The sequence below is a fragment of the Solanum tuberosum genome, unplaced genomic scaffold (genome assembly GCF_000226075.1).
Source record: "Solanum tuberosum cultivar DM 1-3 516 R44 unplaced genomic scaffold, SolTub_3.0 scf00044, whole genome shotgun sequence".
NCBI lineage: Eukaryota > Viridiplantae > Streptophyta > Magnoliopsida > Solanales > Solanaceae > Solanum > Solanum tuberosum.
Genome location: NW_006238970.1, coordinates 863,337 through 871,278, shown reverse-complemented (window position 1 = coordinate 871,278; position 7,942 = coordinate 863,337). Strand labels below are relative to the sequence as shown.

Here is a 7,942-nt window from a genome sequence, read left to right as displayed (position 1 = left end):
AAGTGTTGCCTTTTCTATCTAATGTATGACTACACTTTGAAGTGTAGTTCTTGCCCATGTGCATACCAGAATTTACAGTCCTATGACTACACTTTTAAGTGTGACCATATCATTTTGGCTATAAAATATTTATATGCCACAATTTCTAATTAAAAAACACCAATATTATTTTGCAATAAATAATCTCAAGCATTAAATTGGCTCATAAGTAATTCAAATATATAGATTTGCAATAAACATCAGAAGAGAGTACGTCTTGTGTACTTGCACATACTTATACAACAATATTCTAAATGTGTAAACAATTGTTCGAAAAGCACTCTTACAATAGTTCAATATATTCTAGCAAAGAATATATTTCACAAAATCAAACATAATGTATTCAAACTTTTACAATGGTTCAAAAATACTTCATCAGCCACTTCAATGAGCTCAAATTGACTTGTCGAGACCCTTCAAATTTGATCACCTCCATTTCCCTACACATTTAGAATTTTACGACAAAATCAGATTGCAACAATTATAGAAGAGGCAAAGAGTTCCACATTCCACATTGCACAACAGTTCTGGATTTTAAATTTTACGGAAAGATGTGGTCCAATTTGTGAAGCTGCACTATTTTTCCAACAACACCCTCATAATCACACAGTTATAAAAAAACAGAGGAGCTGTTAATATTGTTATTGCATTTAATGGGTGGTAATTTCCTTGTATTTCAACTCTGCTTTGACAGGTATGCTCACACTCAACATTAGCATCTTATTTCCACTCTCCTATTTTCTATTCCCCTATCCTAGTTTTTAAAAGTTTTAGTCATTCCTAGTTGAATTTACCTAAAGCATATCATGCACAGATGCCGTATGCCTCCTTTGCTAATTTGTCTAAGATATAAACTTGAATTTTCTTGATGATGGCCTAATAGATCTTAATGTTATGAGAGAACAGATGATACTAAGACCAAAGTTTCAGGGAATGCATATCCATTAACTTACCAGAAATCTAGAAGTTACAACTTACAAAAACCTTTCTAGGTTTTTTTATTATTTCCTTCTGGAAAATAATGCTTTGGAAGGGACACAAAATGAGTCAGCTGCTTGTTGAGTTGATTTGAAAAAGACATCAAAAGTAGATGTTTAGCTATATGAATTCTAGATGTTAAAGATAAGCATGGAACCTTATAAAACAACAACTATACATCAATTCAAAACTAGTTGCTTTAGCTATATGAATCCTCAATATTCATTTTCATTTCAAAACCTGATGGATTTCCAGATTCCAGATTTCCAGATTTTTAGATTTCAGATTCCAGATTTCCAGTGTGCAACTTTAACAGAAAAAGTGTGTAACTTTAACAGAAAACTGTCAATCAAACTGCACCTCCGGATCTTGTCCGGACCATTCTTGCGACTAAAATTCACTACCAGCCCATGGTTTATAATCAACCAATCTAGAAACCCAACGCAAATGTAGAATTCACATGCTCATCTACTTGGGATCATATTACAGAGAAAAGAAACAAGCTCACAATTTTGGTCCACAACGTTTCAAGTGTTTCTGCTGCTATAAATCAGTAAAACACACCATTGATCACAATTTTTTGGCAGGGCACTTTGCTAGAAATATCTAAAATATTTATGTTGATTCTCTAGTGATTGACAGTGATTATAAACGGATGGTGCCATAACTACACATACAAATCAGCAACCAAATCTACTATTTCTACTCATAATAACTATAATGATCTTGTTGTGCAAGATCAAACTAACAGCCAACAAGAACAACTAGACAAAGTTGAGGAAAATACAGTTGAGAGGTTCCAGAGGACAGAAAGTGAGAGAAAAGCCTTAAGGAACCAAGAAAATACCTTTTGAAGAACCAAATCATGAGTTGACCCTGAAGAATGTGGAATATTTTTTGCTCTTACAGTTTGTGCGCTACTTGCATCAACAGGTGAAATATTATTGTGGCTGTAGACCTAAAATGGTGTAGTGTACAATTCTGAAAAGCTGCTAATGAATCAACAAGAAGGCAAAGACACCTTAAAGCTATAAACTTTGAGTGGAAAAGAGAACCAATAAATTTCTATCCAGAATCACATTTTTGAAATTTGTAATCCTTATTTCATTAACCAACCAAATAGAGCAAACCTCATACTCAAGCTGGAAATTTTTAGTTTTCTAATATTGGCGTAGCAAAGAAAAATGACAGCCATTTCGAGATTAACCTGATTTAAAACAAACTTAAAACGATGAACATATTAATTTTCTCCTGAGGAGGTTTCATCAATTGCAAAATATCAGATAAATAAGTTGTTAACCCAACTTGTTTGAGTTTACAGGGTACAAGTATTAACCGCTAATTTGTATTTTCTGCAAGAAAGCAACAGAAAATAGAGTTGGCAGAAATCCATTAAGGATTGAAGGATGTGTGGTCAGAAATAATACAAAAGCATTAACTGAACAAAGGAACAAACCTTGAGATAAAAATATCAGAGTTAAGCATAGAGGAATCACTGTGAAGAAGACAGGGACAATATGATGGTTTCCATCTGAGAAGCACTCTGACTACCAGGATTATTATTTGAATTCATCATAAAGCCACCATTTGCCTGTGGAATACAAAAGAAAAAACAAAAATCATAGAGAGATAATAATAATGCAATGAAAGGGCAGGTTGGTGCACTAAGCTTCTGCTATGCACGGTGAAGGGTTGGATCATATGTGGGAATAATTTACCAGTAATGCATAATTTACATATGGTATTGGAAAGTTGCTGCCTATTACCTTTAGATGCTGAAAATTTAAATCAAATTCATGCTAGCAGGTCTTTGTTTTTCACTTTGTGTTAACAAAATTAACCAAAAAAAGTAACTAAGCGAGTTGCGGTGAAAATACCGCTTTGAAGAAGATAATGTTGCTTCTCCACAATTAGACATCAGAAGCTGAGTCTGTAGACAGTAATGAAGTACCAATATTCTCATTACAACATTTTCTTTCGACTTGTTACATAATGCAAGGTTGTTTCCACTATTTTCTTTCTGTTAACTCTCCAAATTCATCATAGAGGAAATCGCTCCAAAATCAAAATGGTGAAACTCTGGCATAAGAATGCAAAGTAAGGATAGATGGTCGATCTCCTTAACAAGACCATGCCTTCATCCAAGTGTATGATGTCTTTTCACCTGCAAGTGTAACACTTGTAAAAATAGTTTGCAGAGGTTATAAGCATAGAGGAAGTAACTAACGCAAGTACTTACCGTCATGAAATGGAATGTAGCCCTTACTACTGATGACCTATGATTACGGCGTAGTTTTCTATTAATTGGATATAAAGGCAACATCCAGTCATTAGATACATGTACATAGCAAGTTAATCATATCAACTTCCGATGCAGTGTTGAGTCTATATGAAAGCATTATCATGAAATAATCATTATATAGTCCGACAATTAAACCAAGATGCTAGCATTTATACAAACTAAATAAGTAAATCGTATTACTTACAAAATAATAAATGTAGCATTCACTGTCAGCCTACCGACATAGTAGAAATTGAAGGATAAAGCATCAACTACACCATCTTAAGAGTCAAAAATTGATGACCATTTTGTATAAATGGAATAAAGATTCTGTGATTCAAAAGTGAGAGAACCTTTTCGGTTGTGTAGTAGTTATACAGATTCTCAAAGTACCGAGAGCCAGGACAACTAGCTGGATTGAGATATATCAAAAGTAAAAACTAATGAAGATGTAAGCAGTAATACAATGTTAAACTATTTTATTGGGTGATACATTTGTAGGTTTTGAAAAAGTCATTCTGCAGCAAATGAAAACTAAAATGGCTTAACAAATTTACATGATATTTAGAAACTGAAAGTTTAAAACATTTGAGATACCAAGTCCAAAAGTTCAAAAGCATAAGAGATTTGTGTTTTTTTACAACAAATTCGATAAAAAAAATTCGTAAGTGCTAATTTTTTAAGTTCAAAATTATTCACTGATAAGAAAATAAATCTTATAACTTTTACCTTAATATACAGGAAACTTGATTTCCCTATTTAGAAGATTTCAAGTAAAGATTGTCGCCTGCATCACCACTATGGCCATTTGAGCTTCCGCATGTTCTTGATCAGACATAGAACTTTTAATTTTCAGCTTGTTAAAATTGTGTGATGCTCTGGTAAAGTCATGGAAATCACCACCACCAGTACTAGGATTATGAGTGTTGCTAACTGTAGGAACATCAAACAACAAATTTTTACATTTACAATTAGTTTATCAAATATATCAAGCCTATTTAAGAATGACAAGAAGATACATCTATAAATTTTCCTGTGTAGAATTTGGCCTATTCAAGAATGACAAGAAACAACATGTATCAATTTATAGTCATAATTGACCGTGGGAAAAAACTGGTTCACGTAAATAGATACCAACATAATCTAATGTTTGTCCCTCTACTTTACTTATAGTCATCGTGAAGCATAGACACATAGGAAATTGTGTTCTTTTAAAAGGAATAGGTATTTTTTCATCCTCTGATGATAGCAATGGTACTCTTGGAATAAAAACATGTTTATCCTTGAAATCACCACTTGCAATTCTACAGCTTATAACATGTGTTTTAAAATCACAGCATACAAATCGTGTACCATTACATAAGCCTTCACAAGGGTTTAAATTTCGCAAAAGTAACTAACAATCTAAAATTTTCAAATCAATACTCAGTTAGAGCAGCAACAAAATACATGTTTTATCGCAACAACTTCTTAACTAAATCAATCAACAAAGAAAATAAAAACAACATTCAGCTGCAAAATTCTCTTTTGTATTCAGATTGCATAACGACAATCACAAGAAGCTCAGCTCAAAAACATAAAAAACTGAATTGTATCGCAACTTCAAGCAACATGAGAAATTGTAGCTACAACTTATAGAACAACCTTGAATTCCTTAATATACCTACAGAAATAACCTACTATAATCAAGCAACTCGCCTTCAAACTATATACTCAAGTGTAATCCTCACTAACCATATAACTGAACAGTAGCAATAAGATGATTTCAGTTCACTCGAGTAGCCAACATGTCTATAGATATGATTGCACAAGTGTATAACAAATTCGTAACAATGAACACAATTTAATTTTCTGACTGTTCTTCCCTCATTTCAAACAAATCATACTAATTACTCCCAAACTCCAAAAACTAAAGAAACAATCAAACCATTTAAAGACAAAAGCATAAAACACCTATAACAATTAGCAAAGTTCATAAAAAAAGGAACTCAATTACAATACTTAGAAACCAGTAGAACACAAATTGAAAATATTGATTCTTAATTTCAGCTTCAATTCTACAAAATTTGAAACAAGTAGAAATAGGAATTACTTAACAAATCATATATATAAATATATCAAAATATATTAAAAACTAGAAGAGATTTAACTCGAAGTTCTAATTCTCCTTCAGAAATTCACACTAAGAACAGTTCCTCTTTCACACACACATACACTATCACAAAAGGTTGTGAAGTTGTGAAAACTTCAGAAATTTCTCAAACTTGTGAGAAATACCGAAACCCTACCTGAAACAGAGTTGATGAAGCGAGATCTTCTTCCTACGAATAAAACTAGTAATGGATGACCCACTTCTCAACGGAATCTTCGCTCAAGAACTTCCGACGATAACCCACACACAACCTCTTCCTTATATGCCGAGAAGAAACCTTGTTTTCTTTCCATTTCCTGAAAAAACCAAAATCCCAACACATTTTTCAACCAAACATATAGACTTAAGGGTTAGCATGAATGAAATTTCTAGGTCATAAATTGCATTATCACATAAGAGAGGAGAATCTAGAAAGGGCGCTTAATTGAAGAGATGGAGCAAACTTCTTTGAGAATGAAGTTTAGGTCTTTGTTTCTAGAAAATGTGGGAGATAAATATTACAGAGGAATTTCATAATTTTAGCCAAAAATGATACTATATCCCATTGTGGTCTTATATTTTAGAAATTGGGGGAAAATTATATGGAGGGGGGACTCGTTATTGCAAAAAAAATTTATGAGAATTAATACGACACACTTATAAAGTGTTGTTTTTGGACTTAAAAATATAGCACAATTTAAAGTGTGGCTATATATATAAATAAGTGTTGACAATTGTTCTATGATTTGGCAACGCTTATTAAGTGTAACCTATAATTTTAAAGAGCACACTTTCAAAGTGTTGCCAATATTTATGTGGCCAAAAGTTCGATATAAAGGTCATGCTTTAAAAGTGTGCTCTTAGATACTTTTTGCAATACTTTTTAAGCGTTCTGTAGAATTAGTGTTGCCATAGGTCAAATTTATTGTAGTGACATTAATGTGCTTTATTATCCTGGTACGGCCAATGTAGTAGCTGATGCTCTCAACAGACTATCTATGGGTAGTGTAGCACATGTTGAGGAAGAAAAGAAAGAGTTAGCCAAAGATGTCCACCGGTTTGCTCGCTTAGGAGTATGCCTTACAGACACATCAGATGGTGGTTTGATAGTTCAGATTGGATCAGAATTTTCATTCATAGCAGAGGTTAAGGAAAAACAAGATAGTGATCCTATATTGCTTCGGTTGAAGGGTGCATTTCATCAAGAAAAAGTTGAGGTTTTATCCTAAGCGGGAGATGGTGTGCTTTGTTACTAGGGTCACTTACATGTTCCTAAGGTAGGTGAGTTGATGCATCAGATCCTTACAGAAGCCCATAAATCACGGTATTCTATTCATCCAGGTGCCACTAAGACGTACCGTGATCTATAGAACATTTTTTGGTGGAATGGTATGGAAAGGGATATAGAAGACTTTGTGGCTAGGTCTCCTAACTTTCAGCAAGTTAAGGTAGAACACCAGATACCAGAAGGAATGACTCAAGAGATTAACATTTCCTTGTTGAAGAAGTATGTGGGTGATCTGACATAAATAGTACCATTAAAGAGTTTGATTGTGAAGGGTAGTCTCACTTATGAAGAGGTTTCAGTTGAGATTCTTTATCATAAGGTTCGTAGGTTGAGAAATAAGGAAGTCACTTTAGTGAAGGTTTGTGGATCAGTCAATTCGTAGATAGAGCTACTTGGGAAGCAGAATCAGCCATGATGGCCAAATATCCTCACCTTTTTCCTTCCGATTATATTTCCACTTAAGGTAATATTTCCTCTCCAGTCCCTAAGCTTACTCTTGGGTAATTAAGTCTCTATATCTTGTTCCCTTAGTTATTCTTGCATTTTAGCATACTTGCATGATTCTTGGAACTCAGTTCAGTTAGATTTGAGTTTCTAGTACTTAGTGATAGGGATTGCATCTCCTTCCCTCCTTACTCAGCTTGTTTAGACTTCATTCGAGGATGAATGTCTCAAGGGGGAGATATTGCAATACCTCAGATATGAGAAAATAGAAAAAAAAATATAGCTTTCCAGACCTAGTGCAAGGACCACAGAAGCCACATACAATCTGTGGTCTGACACACAATCCGTAGGTGGGGTACATCATTGGGCACCAAATATTTATGATCTCTGACCCCACCGACGGTCATCCAGGACAGTCCGTGGTTGGACCTATAGATCTTAGGTGAGGTCAGTATCCAATTAGAGGGAATTAGTTGTAGGGTCAACTTCAAATAGTCATATCATTTAGCACAAAATAAATTACGTAGCCCATGACCTATCAAATGAAATATATTTGAATCCTCTTTCCAATGCCACCCAGTTTGCTAAAATCCCATCTCGGAGTAAAAAGTTATGCTTGTTTTAGTGAAACCCTGTTGGTTAAATCTTGACCGACAACCCCTATCGACGGTTGGTAGGTCAACCGACGGTCAGTAGGTTCCTCTGTGGATGACCTTCGTCAGTTTTAAAGTTAGGCTCATTTATGTATTTTTTCTATGCATTGGGGCCCTTAAAATATGTT

The 7,942-nt window shown here is 34.1% G+C and overlaps 1 long non-coding RNA gene across 2 annotated transcripts; it reads right to left on the bottom strand.

Annotated features, from left to right (window-relative positions):
* Nucleotides 1-205: 205 nt before the first annotated feature.
* Nucleotides 206-5,960, bottom strand: LOC107059886 (uncharacterized). 2 transcript variants are annotated; one of them, XR_001473012.1, is made up of 7 exons: nucleotides 5,587-5,959; nucleotides 4,028-4,231; nucleotides 3,257-3,314; nucleotides 2,895-3,181; nucleotides 2,474-2,608; nucleotides 1,865-1,975; nucleotides 206-479 (listed from the first exon to the last, which is right to left on the bottom strand). It is a non-coding gene; the product is annotated as an uncharacterized lncRNA (long non-coding RNA). The 2 variants fall into 2 exon arrangements; XR_001473011.1 differs by having other exon boundaries at nucleotides 3,257-4,231; nucleotides 5,587-5,960.
* Between the last annotated feature and the right edge of the window lie 1,982 nt (nucleotides 5,961-7,942).